The sequence below is a fragment of the Octopus sinensis genome, linkage group LG4, assembly GCF_006345805.1.
Source record: "Octopus sinensis linkage group LG4, ASM634580v1, whole genome shotgun sequence".
Taxonomy (NCBI): Eukaryota; Metazoa; Mollusca; class Cephalopoda; order Octopoda; family Octopodidae; genus Octopus; species Octopus sinensis.
In genome coordinates, this window is record NC_043000.1 from 13,668,841 (window position 1) to 13,684,160 (window position 15,320).

The 15,320-nt window shown below is 37.3% G+C and overlaps 1 long non-coding RNA gene across 1 annotated transcript; it reads right to left on the reverse strand.

Annotated features, from left to right (window-relative positions):
* Positions 1-253: 253 nt before the first annotated feature.
* Positions 254-14,978, reverse strand: LOC118763207. Its single transcript, XR_004998957.1, has 4 exons — positions 14,836-14,978; positions 13,770-13,781; positions 11,486-11,495; positions 254-264 (listed from the first exon to the last, which is right to left on the reverse strand). It is a non-coding gene; the product is annotated as an uncharacterized LOC118763207 (long non-coding RNA).
* Between the last annotated feature and the right edge of the window lie 342 nt (positions 14,979-15,320).

Genomic DNA, 15,320 nt, shown 5'->3' on the forward strand with positions numbered 1-15,320 from the left:
CAAACCTTCGTGAGCTGTCTGGAGTAAACATTATCTGAGAGAAATTTTCTTTAAGTAGTAGAAATGCTAAGAAAATTTTTTTTGGCTGCTATTTCTACTATGTGGCAAAGTAATTTATTTTACTAAGCCCTAATTATAATGTAATATATATATATATATATATATATATATAAATACACAGAGGAATACAAAAAATGGAACAAGAACGTAAAACATCCAGACAGATGATACAAAAAAGGGACAAGAAAAAACATTTGGAGTTTTCTTTCCTCAGTCGAGTTCCAGATTATCTTTGCAATTTCGGCTGGTTATACTCAAGATTGCTCCAATCTGGCCAGCCCCAAGGAAAAACAAAGCTAAGAACACTAGATTCCTTGGAAGAAAGCAGCGAATGTATACGAAAACAAGGACGCATTTGTCTGGATGTTTTGAGTTCTTGTCCCATTTTTTGTATTCCTTTCAACATACATATGGTGGCGTACGTACACTTTGGTCTCTTATATGTAAGTACATATATTTATATATATATGTATGTATATATATTTATATAAATTTTGTACGACTCTCTTATTCTTTCCTTCTTTCTTTCTTTCTATCAGCCCCTTCACACTTACTTCATTCTTTCCACTCTTCTTTCTTTCGTTCTCCCCTTCTCACATTTCCTGGCTTTCTATTCATTCTCACCTTCCCCCCTCTTTCACTTCACTCTATCCCTTTTCTTTTTTTCTCATCCCTCCCTAATTCTTCTATCTCTCTGCCTCTACCTCTCTCTCCATGTGACTGGTGTTCGACCAAGCCTGACCTTTCTTTCTTGGTTCGACTATCATCCATGCAACATCTATATTCTTCTCCATGACTGTCATCTCTTATGTTCCTGCCGTAAGGATTCACTTCCACACATGCCAGCATAATTTAATTCATCCTTAGTCAAAAGACACCTGTTAATGGCCTGTTATTTGCATTTGTGTACCATTTCTCTGGGGGTTTTTTCCGTCCTTGTTTCCGTAAACATTCGCTGTTTTCCAAGGAATCCAGTACTCTTAACTAAGTTTTCCTTGGAGCAATCTCAAGTATAACCAGCCAAAATTGCAAAGATAATCTGGAACTTGACTAAGGAAAGAAAACTCCAAATGACCTAGCCTTGTTTTTTCTTCTGTCATCTAACTGTCTGGCAGTTATGGGGGGGGACAAATGCAGACACACACACACACAAATAACATATATGAAGGTGAAAAATTCACAAACTGTTACTCAGACTTTCAGGCAGTTATGACCATGGACAGTGGCATGAAACTGAGTTTGTGAAGATTTTTTCAGCTCTAATAAAGGCATATTACTCTACCTTCAGTATTCAAACATGATTTTTTCTACTTTCTTTTGCATTTATGTGCTTACTCAAATACATATATGTATGTATATCATTATTCAGTTTTATTTCAAGATTTCTTGCCAATAGAGAAAGAGCTGGTTTCTAACCTAGATTCAAAGATCCTTCATTAGAATTGTAACAACATCAACAGGGTATTTTTGTATGTATATATACATATATGTGCAGATTTTCAAGTTTTGTTTTATGTATGTATTCTCAAGCATATAGTTGCATATATAAACATGCTCATATATACTTAAATGATAAACTTCTGGAAAGTTTTTCAGATTTTACAGTTCTAGTGATGGATTAGATCTGTAGTCTTCAAATCAGCTTTCTCCTTTCTGGTTTTGAGAGGCCTAATTTCTCAAGATTTTGGTATTTAGGCAGTGTATTACATATCTCAGTGCACCAATATGGCTTCAGTCCAATGACTGAAACACGTAAAAGATAAAAGCAATAATATTTAACAATGTAAGCAAGTGCACCGATGACTTTATTTACAAATAGGAATTGAGAATATAGGTTGTCAATGTCATTGTGTAAGTGATGTGAAGTGAAAGGTTTGCCATTCATTGACCTGTTCATTTTCCCAGCAATTGTCGATATGTATGTATGCATGTATGTTTGTATGAATCTATGTAATTTAAAAATATAAATAAAATAAGATTTAAATATAGATAATGTATCTCAAAAAATTTACAAAACGTTGGTTTTACCATTACTGTTGTATTTTTCTGATACATAGACATGTTATGAAAGACATCTCAAATTATTAGAACAATTCCACCAAAAATGCCTTTGCTGCATTTTAAACATTAAATGGGGCATTTTTACTCCAGACACAGATGTCTTTGCATCTGCAGGCATCATTTCAATTAAATCAATGATTCTGAGAAACCAAATGAAATGGTCTGGCCATATTGTTTGAATGGCAGATGAACACACACCCAATCAGTTGCTTTATGGTGAGCTTGCAGAGGGGAAACGCAATCAGTGTAAACCTAAAAAGAGGTTTAAGGACGGCATGAGGACTAACATGAAGTCACTTGGAATGGATCCAAAGGCCATAGAAACCCTTACTTCAGATTGAGCTAGATGGCAAACCGAAAGTGTGGAGTGGAGTGAAAGCATTTGAGGAGGCCAGGATGACACATGCAAGACTCAAGAGAAATTTAAAGAAGAATGTTGTGACTGTGAAGGTGAATCTCAGTGACATTTTTATGCACACAGTTTGTGACAGACTATGCTTTTCTTTTACTGGGCTCAAATCTGATTTGCAGAACCATGAAAAATGAACCTTTACCAACTATTCTCTCTATATATCTGTGCACACCTTTCAATGCCATGTGTGCCAGAAGGTCTGCAAATCTAACAGAGGCCTCAAAAGATATTCTAAGATCCACAAAGATCAGAACTTAATAGCAGCTCTTGGTGGCTCACATCAGATATGCAATCTATGTGGTGTCTTTTCAATACATTGTCTGGTTTAAAAAAGTTATATCAGATGCCATGATCGATCTAAGGTGTAGATACAAGAGGTGGTCAACCTCTGCATAAGGAGTAGATAACCACCATGTATGTGTGTATGTGTGTATGTATGCATGTATGTATGTATGTATGTATGTATGTATGTATGTATGTATGTATGTATGTATGTATGTATGTATGTATGTATGTATGTATGTATGTATGAGATAGATTTCTTAAAGTTTCCCTCAACCAAATCTATTCACAAGGTTGTGGTCAGCCTGTGGTAGTAGTAGAAGACACTTGCCCAAGATTCCATGCAGTGGAACTGAACTCAAAACCATGTGGTTGAGCAGCAAACTTCTTGACTACACTTATATGTATTGTATATACTGAGGTGCTGCCTTGACGGTACATGGCTCAGTGGAAGCCATCTACTCGCAATACCAGAGGGCGCACACTCTCCTACCCTGATGTAATCTCCAGGGATACAGGCATCCAGCAACAGGACCTCCGTAATACCATGATGGACCGTGAAGTCTGGCGCAGCATGGTAAATTCCATTGTCTCGACCACGGTCGAACAATGATGATGATGATGGTTAGCGTGTCATGCTCACAATCATGAGGTAGTGAGTTTGATTCCCAGACCAGGCTGTGTGTTGTATTCTTGTGCAAAACATTTTATTTCACATTATTCCAGTTCACTCAGCTGTAGAAATGAGTTGTGATGTCACTGGTGCCAAGCTGTATTGGCCTTTGCCTTTCTCTTGGTGGCATGGAGAGGGGAGGCTTGTATGCATGGGCAACTGTGGGTTTTTCATTAACAGCATTGCCCAGACTTCTGCCTCAGAGGGTAATTTCCTAGGAGCAATCCCATGGTCATTCATGATCAAAGGGGATTTTTACATTTGTTACACTTTAATACTGCAAGAAAATATTGTACATTGTCCTTGCAGAAACAACATGTATATAGACAGCTATGGAGACAACTACACAAATGTAAGTAAAAATGTTGCAGCTAATGTTGAATAGATTTACATATTTCAATATGTGGAAATGTTGACAGAATATTTTACTCATAATGTCTCTAAAAGGAAAAATAATATTCATAAATTGCTGGGAAAATGTATAGATCAATGAATGACAGACCTTCCATTTCACATCACTTACATAGAGACATATCGACAGCCTATATTCTCATTTCCCATTTGTAAATGAAGTTGGTACACTTGCTTACATTGCTAGATATTATTGCTTTTATCTTTTGCATGTTTCAGTCATTGGACTGCAGCCATAGTGAGGTGCTGCCATTTTTTTAAAGCCTGGTACTTATTCTCTTGGTCTCTTTAGCAAAACCACAGCGTTACGGGGACATAAACACACCAACACCAGTTACCAAGTGGTGACGGGGGTACAGACACAGACACAACGACTACACACAGATATATATATATATACATATATATATATATATATATATATATATATATATATATATCATCAGGAAGCCTGATGATTTCTCTTGAATGAAACAGTTCTAGTCCTGTAGAAGCTCCTTCTATATAATAAATTAATTTTACTCTGCTATGTATTGAGTACCTTATTTACTGTGGTTAACCCCGAATCAACCCGGGACCTACATATATATATATATATATATATATATATCTTTTACTCTTTACTCTTTTACTTGTTTCAGTCATTTGAATGCGGCCATGCTGGACCACCGCCTTTAGTCGAGCAACTCGACCCCGGGACTTATTCTTTTTGTAAGCCCAGTACTTATTCTATCGGTCTCTTTTTGCCGAACCGCTAAGTGATGGGGACGTAAACACACCAGCATCGGTTGTCAAGCAATGCTAGGGGAACAAACACAGACACACAAACACACACACATACATACATATATATATATATATACATATATACGACGGGCTTCTTTCAGTTTCCGTCTACCAAATCCACTCACAAGGCATTGGTCGGCCCGAGGCTATAGTAGAAGACACTAGCCCAAGATGCCACGCAGTGGGATTGAACCCGGAACCATGTGGCTGGTTAGCAAGCTACTTACCACACAGCCACTCCTATATATATAAAAATTTTAAGATGAGGGTAAGAATTAATTTAATTAACATCGATTTCACACCAGTGGTCTAGCATATAAAAAAACTGAAGGTTCAGTAACATTGTATTATATACATATTAGAGGGAAACCACTATGTGGGCACCCTTATGTTAGAAATAGATCCGCTATGGTCTTACCACTAAGAAATGTTCTCAAGAAAAATTTAGCAAAACAACCAAAAACGTAATCGAGCAAGACAAAAGAAAATATATCCATATTTTATTGCTTTTTCTTTTGTCTTGCTCGATTACGTTTTTGGTTGTTTTGCTAAATTTTTCTTCAGAACATTTCTTAGTGGTAAGACGATAGCAGATATATTTCTAGCATAAGGGTATCCACATAGTGGTTTCCCTCTAATATGTATATATATATATGTATATATATATATATATATATATATATATATACATGATGGGGTTCTTTCAGTTCCCGTCTACCAAATCTACTCACAAGGCTTTGGTTGGCCTGAACTATAGTAGAAGACACTTTCCCAAGGTACCATGCAGTGGAACTGAACCTAGAACCACTGTTTTTAACTCCATTGCACACTAAGTTCCGTGTGAAAAGTTACATAATATTTGCAGTTTTAAATACTACAGCAACACTTCAGGCTGCTGTCATAAGGTGAACTCTTACATTGTGCATCTGTCAAGCATTGTATATCGCTTGCATCAAGAGGAAGCAGGAATGATGAAATGGCAGACAGGACTTACACAATTATAATACCAAATCAGATAAAGAAAGAAAGAAAGAAAGAAGGGGAAATGAAGATATAAAGGGTGTGGTAGATGTGTGTGTATGTATGTATATATACACACGCACACACACACATTAGGTAAAGACCCCCTTTGGTCAAGAATGACTATGGGATTACACCTAGAAAGCAGAGGCCCATGCATACCAACCTCATCTCTACACACCACCGATGTTATCCAAGGGAAAGGCAAAGGCTGATACAGCTTGGCTCCAATGACATTGCAACTCATTTCTACAGCTGAGTGAACTGGAGCAACGTGAAATAAAGTGTATACATACATACATAAATAAATACATACATGCATACATACATATATATATCATCATCATCATCATTTAACGTCCGTTTTCCATACTTGTATGAGTTGGACGGTTTGACTGAGGACTGGTGAGCCAGAAGGCTGCACCAGGCTCCAATCTGATCTGGCAAAGTTTCTACAGCTGTATGCCCTTCCTAACGCCAACCACTCCTTTAGGGGAAGAGGAAAGAACAGGGCCTCGAGAAGAGACCAGAAGGCACAATATATTAAAATCATACCATCTTGCAGCATGGAGCTTGAAGTCGATAGGCAAAATCATGTATACATACATGCAAATAGAGGTTATGCTTAAAATTAAAGTTTTGAAAGGAGACTTTAAAATGTAGTATCCAAACCTTGTTTTTGGGTATGTCCCTAGTAGTGTGCCTTGAGAGCATGTTCACCACTTACAGCTACCAAGCATCATTTGTAGTACTGCACTTACAGTACACCCAGTTTTCCCTATCAATTATTTAAAATATTCATGCAAATATAGACATACTCATATAAACACACAAAATGTTATATATTTAATATTTTGAAAAATTGGAAATGCATATTAAATGACTTCCTTTATATTTCTTTTTTTATCTCAGTAGTTCTCTTTCAGTTTTCCTTCATTTTTTATATTTTTTTGAACATTTTTATGCCCATTTTTTAAACATTTTTCGCCCTTGTATTATTCTTCTGTTGATGGTGAATATATCTTAATGGATGCAGTTCTGGTCTAGAGTACCTCAGGCACTCTATGCAGCCTTAGGTTCATATTTTAATTGCTACCAAAATTCTAAGTCAAAACACATATAGGCACACATACACACACATATTTGTGTGTGTGTATATATATGTGTGTGTGTATGCATGTGTATATATATATATATATATATATATATATATATATATATATATATATATGTATATATATATATATATATATATATATGTATGTATATCTATCTATCTATATGTATATATATATGCATGTATATATATCTATATGTATATATATATATATCATCATCATCATCATTATCATTTAACGTCCGTTCTCCATGCTAGCATGGGTTGGACGGTTCGACCGGGGATCTGGGAAGCCAGAAGGCTGCACCAGGCTCCGGTCTTATCTGGCAATGTTTCTACAGCTGGATGCCCTTCCTAATGCCAACCACTCCGTGAGTGTAGTGGGTGCTTTTTACGTGCCACCTGCACTGGTGCCAGGCGAGGCTGGCATCGGCCACGGTCAGATTGGTGCATTTTACATGCCACCTGCACGGAAGCCAGTCAAGGCGGCACTGGCTAGTAATTATGACAATAGAGAATATGGTGTGCTAATATACACTCCAGATAATATTACCATCCAGCGAAGCAGACATGGAATCATCCATCGGAGGAATTTTCAGTGTGAGTGACAACTCCTAGTAGCCATAGACATTAAATACTAATCGACGCAGTTAACCATAACCTAGAACCTGAGAGCAACCACAGTACCTGCTTGGATATTATACCCCCCTTCTCTCTGTTTCTGTCTGTCTGTCTGTCTGTCTCTCACTCACTCTCTCTCTTTCTCTCTCTCTCTCTCTCTCTCTCTCTATATAATATATATATATATATAATGAGGTGGGGCATTATCTTGCATGAAGACCAGCTTCCTCTAGAATGAAAGTTTTTTGCTTTTTAAAATGCACTTGGAAATTGTCTTTTAAGAAGGTAACATATGTTTTCGATGTCATCCTAATACCATCTGGGACTTTCCAAGGTCTGACCATTTGCGGCCTATTTCTAATGTACAGGTGTTGTCAATATCAGCACCCTTATTATAATTATATATACACCTATACATTAGAAATAGGCCGCAAATGGTCTACAAACCACTTAAGTTCATAGACCATTTGGGGATCTATTTATAGCATACAGGCATTGTCGTTTCAGTGCCCTTATAATTATAGTTTATAATTCTACTTAAAAATAAATATGAATTAATTATTATGGTCATGTTAGTATGCTAGCCACTGATAAATTATCAAAGATATATACATATATATATAGCATGTTAGTATGCTAGCCACTGATAAATTATCAAATATATATATATATATATATATATCTTTGATAATTTATCAGTGGCTAGCATACTAACATGACCATAATAGTTAATTCATATTTATTTTTAAGTAGAATTATAAACTATAATTATAAGGGCACTGAAACGACAATGCCTGTATGCTATAAATAGATCTCCAAATGGTCTATGAACTTAAGTGGTTTGTAGACCATTTGCGGCCTATTTCTAATGTATAGGTGTATATATAATTATAATAAGGGTGCTGATATTGACAACACCTGTACATTAGAAATAGGCCGCAAATGGTCAGACCTTGGAAAGTCCCAGATGGTATTAGGATGACATCGAAAACATATGTTACATTCTTAAAAGACAATTTCCAAGTGCATTTCAAAAAGCAAAAAACTTTCATATTAGAGGAAGCTGGTCTTCATGCAAGATAATGCCCCACCTCATGCAGCGAAGAATTCTAAGAAATTCTCTCCGGAGGTTATCTGATGGAGTGGCCACCTTAAACCTGATTGAGAACCTGTGGAGTGTCCTGAAGAGGCACGTTTACCAGGATGGATGGTGGTTTTCAAGCAAAGTTGCCCTCTGGGATGCTGTTGTAGATGCTGCTCAAAGCACAACACAAGAGGATATCATCACCTTGACAAATTCAATGGATAAGTACATAAGGAAGGTTATTGCATATGGAGGATCATACATTCAGCATTAGGAGCTGCATGACATAATCCCATGATTATTTTCATTCAAACATATTATTATCTTTACCATCAAAATCCTTTATGAATAATTTTTTTGTTAAACCTTTACTGTTGAATTAAATAAATGTTTGTTCTGACACAATCATCATTTTTATGACACTTGCTTGATAATTTATGATTGTGAAAATTTTGGCTAATTGGAAAAATGGCCACCATTTGTTGGCATTTGAGCAGATTCAATTCATTTTAACAGAAAGTGCACAGATAGCTGTTGCCAACAGTTAGTAGAAAAACAACTGGTTTCGAATGAATATACATTTATTTGTAGAGAGAAGGTTGATTTGTTTCATAATGTGGGATGCAGTGTATATCTAAACACACACACACACACACACATATATATAAGCATTCAAGCATGGTTGATGCCAGTACCGCTTGACAAAAAACACCCACTACACTCTCGGAGTGGATTGCATTAGGAAGGGCATCCGAATCAGATGTCAGATCAGATTGGAGCCTGGTGCAGCCTCCTGACTTGCCAGTCCTCAGTCAAACCATCCAACCCATGCTAGCATGGAAAGCAGACATTAAAACGATGTTGATGATGATGATGGTATGTATGTATATATATATATATATATATATATATATATATATATATATAGTGAAATAAAAATCAGAGCTGCTAAGTTTTTGCAATGTTGGAAACCCTTATGCATCTTCAGCAGGTATCTCAGTCTCCTAAGAGTTTCACTCTTTAACCTCTATGCTTCACCAGAGTGCTGCAGCAAAGACTGAACTGGCCTTTGCCTACAGAACATTTCCATCTGTGGTCTCTTGTCAAACCACAACCACCTTGGATTGGTCTCATTTGCCTTGATATTTCCTCAATGGCTTTCCTCGGTTATCTGGATTCTAAACCAATCTTCTGTGAGAAATAATGCACTGACACTGATTTTGCTGGGAAACTGACTTCATTATGGGCTGAAGCTGTGTGGCATCCTTTGGCAAAACCCTCATCGACCAAGTCCTAATATTTGGTTTCCTTCGTTTCTTCAGCTGGTAAGAAATGTCAAACCTGTTCTCCTCAAGTACTGTGAGCTCAACTCCAATGATCATTTTGCACTCCGAGATAGAAGGAATATATTTGGTTGGAGTAATGTTACTATCACCTTTTCTGGAAAAAATATATCTACCTTTCAGATCCAGTTGCATTTCCCAGTTAGACTTGTTGCAAAATAGAAAACAGTTTCCCCATAGCAGCTTTCACCTGAAGGAACTTTTGTATCATCATCATCATCTCTTAACGTCCATTTTCTGTGCTGGTATGGGTTGAAGAGTTAGACCAGAGCTGGTAATCTGCACCACATTCCATTCTGACTTAGTTTAGTTTCTTTGGCTGAATCCTTCCTAGCGTCAACCACTTTACAGTGTGGGCTAGACGCTTTTAATGTACCACCAGTATGAGTCCTTTTTACATGGCACTGGCATGAGATGGTACTAGCATGATATATATATATCAAAGTCATCATCATCATCACCACCATTTAATGCTCATTTTCCATGCATGCATGTGTAGGAGGGTTGACAGGAGCCAGCTAGGTATAAAAACTATCCTCGGCTACTGTGTGCTTTGGCAGGGTTTTTACAGCTGAATGCCCTTCCAAATGTGTGTGTGTATGTACAATATATAGAATATCAGCATCTTTATAGATGCTATGTATATATATATATATACACACATCTATATATATATATATATATATATTAATTATATATATATTATATATATATAATGTTATACATAGTGTTATACATAGTGTATGGAAAGTGGCTCTGTATATATATATATATATGGGTGTGTGTATGTGGGTTTGAGTCCTATGCACATGGAAAACCCAATTTGTTTCCATCAAGGGCTTAAATGCCCCAATATTAGACCATTTTCTTTGGTCAATACATGGTGATTGCATATAAGCTTTGAGCTTTTAAAATTCTATTACTTAAAGAATGTGTATGTGTGTGAAGGCACATGGCTTAGTGGTTAGGGTGCTGCACTCACAATTGTGAGATCATTGGTTTGATTCCCAGACTGGGCGTTGTGTTGTGTTCTTGAGCAAAGCACTTCATTTCACATTGCTCTGTGATCATTTCAACATCTGACATGTGGCACTTGTTGCACCCATACAGGTAATGTCGATCTGATGGAAAGAGTGAGCTTATGTCTACACAAACATTTTGATCACTATAAACAAATCATCTTCTGTGGTTGTTCAGTTAGAAATTGTCAAACCCTCATATGTCAATCTAACACCAGGAAAGTCCATTATACATATAAGGTTATACAGTGTGTGTAGAAAGGATTATAATCCAAACTGTATCCTTGTGAAGCATTATTTTACTTCCATCTCAATCCTTTTCATCTCTCTATCTCTTAATATACTCCTAATGAATTCTACAAACTATAAATTGTAATTCCATCCAAGTTACGCTGCATTATTTTGAAATCTTTGTCTAAGGAATTACAGATAAAACATCACATACGTCTTTTCTACGTGTTTACACATATTATGAATTATATTTAAGTTTAGGACATTGTTATTATTATTATTATCAATATTAATATCTGTATTCATAGTGAATTTACTATATTCTAATGAAACCCATGTGATATGGAATTAAAAATATACCAAACTTTCTAATTTCTGTTCTATGTTGTACATGTATATTTGTAAATATGTGTGTGTGTGTGTGTGCGTGTGTGTGTGTGTGTGTGTGCACGTGCACACATGTGCGTATGTGTATTTATTCACATAAACATGTATATGTATGTATGTATGTAGGTAGGTAGGTAGGTTGGTAGGTAGGTTGGTAGGTAGGTGGTAGGTAGGTAGGTAGGTAGGTAGGTAAGTAGGTAGGTAGGTAGGTAGGTAGGTAGGTAGGTAGGTAGGTAGGTAGATAGCTAGGTTGGTAAGTTGGGAGGTTGATAAGTAGGTAAATTCACACATATATTTACAAATAGAGGGAAAGATAAAAAGGTGAGAAAGATAGAGAGAGAAAGAGAAAAGAGAGAAAGAAAGAGAAAAGAGAGAAAGGAAGAAGAGTGAGAGAGGGAAGAGAGACAGAGTGAAAGAGAAAGATATCTAACTTGTTAGCTCTCTCTCTCTCTCTCTTCCTATCTGTCTAGCTAGTTAGCTAATAATGTCCATACTATACATAAATATGCAAAACATACACCAACAAACACAAACATACACACTCACACACACAAAGATGCATATGCACGCACACATGCACACACCCATTACTATGTTGAAGCTGTTTATATTTCACCAGGAGGCGCAATGGCCCAGTGGTTAGGGCAGCGGACTCGAGGTCATAGGATCGCAGTTTCGATTCCCAGACCGGGCGTTGTGAGTGTTCATTGAGTGAAAACACCTAAAAGCTCCACGAGGCTCCGGCAGGGGATGGTGGTGATCCCTGCTGTACTCTTTCACCACAACTTTCTCTCACTCTTACTTCCTGTTTCTGTTGTACCTGTATTTCAAAGGGCCGGCCTTGTCACTCTCTGTGTCACACTGAATATCCCCGAGAACTACGTTAAGGGTACACGTGTCTGTGGAGTGCTCAGCCACTTACACGTTAATTTCACGAGCAGGCTGTTCCGTTGATTTGGATCAACCGGAACCCTCATCGTCGTAACCGACGGAGTGCTTCCTATATTTCGCCAAAAATATTACCAACAAAAAGTAAGAAAAGAGATAAAAGTATAAATAGTTACATGAAGGACCCTCCTCCTGAACACCAACTCATTCACCCCTTAACGGGGGGGGGGCTTCTTGACTCCCTCTACCACTTCAAACTAGTCACCAATGAAAAGAAAACACAGTTGTCAAAAAGGACAACTTCCATCAGCACTTGCAGAAGTTATCTATCCGCATGCACCTTATTGCTACTTAGCTACTTAATTTCGCTGCACTATCATGCATGTGTGTGGTTTCATAGATTCAAATCATGGCAAGGAGAGAGAGCGAGAGAGCGAGAGAGAGAGGTGTTTTTTCTAGATAGTAACAGAAAGGCATTGTTGCAGTTTAGGCTGCCGCTCTTGTTGTTGACATTGTTTATCAGTTTTTAGTGCTTTACGATGTGCACTCTACCCACCATCTATATAAATGTCATTTCTAAAACAGCAGCAACAACAACACCTAAATTGATTGATGCAGATTTATGAACTAATAGTAATAATTCTTCTGCTAACAGCAAGCCACACTCAAGCTTTCTGGAGCCTGAAGGTGCCATCTTTTAAAAACTCGTCTTACATGAGTATTAAACCCTTCAGAATTCAAATTACTATGTTAAATGTAACACTTATTTATTCAAATTGATTTCTATTAATCATGCCTTGTCTTATACTCTTTACTCTTTTACTCTTTACTCTTTTACTTGTTTCAGTCATTTGACTGCAGCCATGCTGGAGCACCGCCTTTAGTCGAGTAAATCGACCCCGGGACTTATTCTTTGTAAGCCCAGTACTTATTCTATCGGTCTCTTTTGCCGAACCGCTAAGTGACGGGGACATAAACACACCACCATCGGTTGTCAAGCAATGCTAGGGGGACAAACACAGACACACACACGCATACATATATATATATACATATATACGACAGGCTTCTTTCAGTTTCCGTCTACCAAATTCACTCACAAGGCATTGGTTGGCCCGGGGCTATAGCTGAAGACACTTGCCCAAGATGCCACGCAGTGGGACCGAACCCGGAACCATGTGGTTGGTTAGCAAGCTACTTACCACACAGCCTTCAATGATATAACTGCTTCCTTTTAGAATGACATTGCAGGGTATGCATGAAAAGCTGGATTTGGTTAGTTTGAACAGAAAACAGGTAGAATATTTTGACCAAATAAAGCTAGTTTAAATGCTAAACACTAACAAGTTGGGTGGTACTGTATGCCAAGAAAACACTTTTTAATCTCTCAGTCCAAACCATGGGGAGATAACTAATGCACATACTTTTGCTCCATATTTAGAACACATAAAAGCACCAAGGGCATATGTTCCAGGTGCACTAGGTGTCAGCAGCACACCTATTGAAAATGGAAAATTCATTCTAAATATTATCGTCATCATCACCATCACTATCATCGTTTAATGTCCGTCTTCCATGCTGGCATGGGTTGGACAGTTTGACTGAGGACTGGCAAGCCAGTAGGTTGCACCAGGCTCCAATCTGATCTGGCAAGGTTTCTACAGCTGGATGCCCTTCCTAATGCCAACCACTCTGAGAGTGTAGTGGGTGCTTTTTACATGTCACCGGCAGGGGTGCCAGTCAGGCGGCACTGGCATCGACCATGTTCAGATGGTGCTTTTTACCCGTCACCGGCACAGGGAGCTAGTCAGGTGGTACTGGAATCAACCCATGCTTGAATAGTGTTTATTTTGTGCCATCAGCATGGGTGCCAGTCAGGCAGCACTGGATCGATCCACACTTGAATGGTGCTTATTACATGCCAGTCAGGTGACACTGGCATCAACTACGACTACAATTTCACTTGACTCAACAGGTCTTCTCAAGCACACTTTATCACCCAACGATTCAAGGGTTCTTTTAAATGGGCTGGTTAGGCAACACTGGTATTGGCCACAGCTGCAATCTCACCTTACTCATTAATTTAATCACAAATCTTAGGAAAATTTTTGGTATACCCCTGCATGAAATTTCGAGGCATTGGGTATGGCAGCATACCCAATAAAACAACTACGAAATGCCACTGGAAAACACACATCTCTCAGATAAAAAGAGATTGACTGAAAGCTATTAAATAGAAATACCTAAAATTGATGGTATTATTTGGAATTGGCAATAAGTGAGTCTAATACCAATATTGCATCTACAGGTGAAGCAATATTGGTATAAGGTGTAGGCAAGGCTGTGTGGTTAATAATAATAATAATAATAATAATGAAATTATTGTATACAGTGCTCAGGTGCACCACAACTTGTCAGAAAGTGCATATAAAGTACATACAATTTCCACCATCTCTCTATCATTTACAATTTGATGAAATGAGTTTAGAGGTTATCTTTTATATCATCCCTGTTATTCAACTGTAGTGTCACTTATACAGTACCATCAATAAGCTGATGTTAATTCTACTTTGGCAGCTAGGCTTCACAGTTACAAGGACTTCAAAATGTGTTGATTAAATCAAAATATCTGGTGAACAATTTGCATCTCCACTTAAAACAACAAGACATTGTTCGTGGATTTATTTCTAATCAAAACATAGGAAATCGAACAAACCAACAGAAAAATTTCGTAGGATTTAGCTAACATAATATTTCTTTATAGATATCAAAAAGTGATCATCTGCCTCATGAGTTGCATGTTAAAAATGAATTTTTAAAATTATTTCTCGGGCAATTAAGGTTAAAATCACACACAAAAAAAAATGGCATTTAAGTTTTAGATATTTTTTTCTTTCTATAAGACTCCATGGGTTTTTTTCAGTT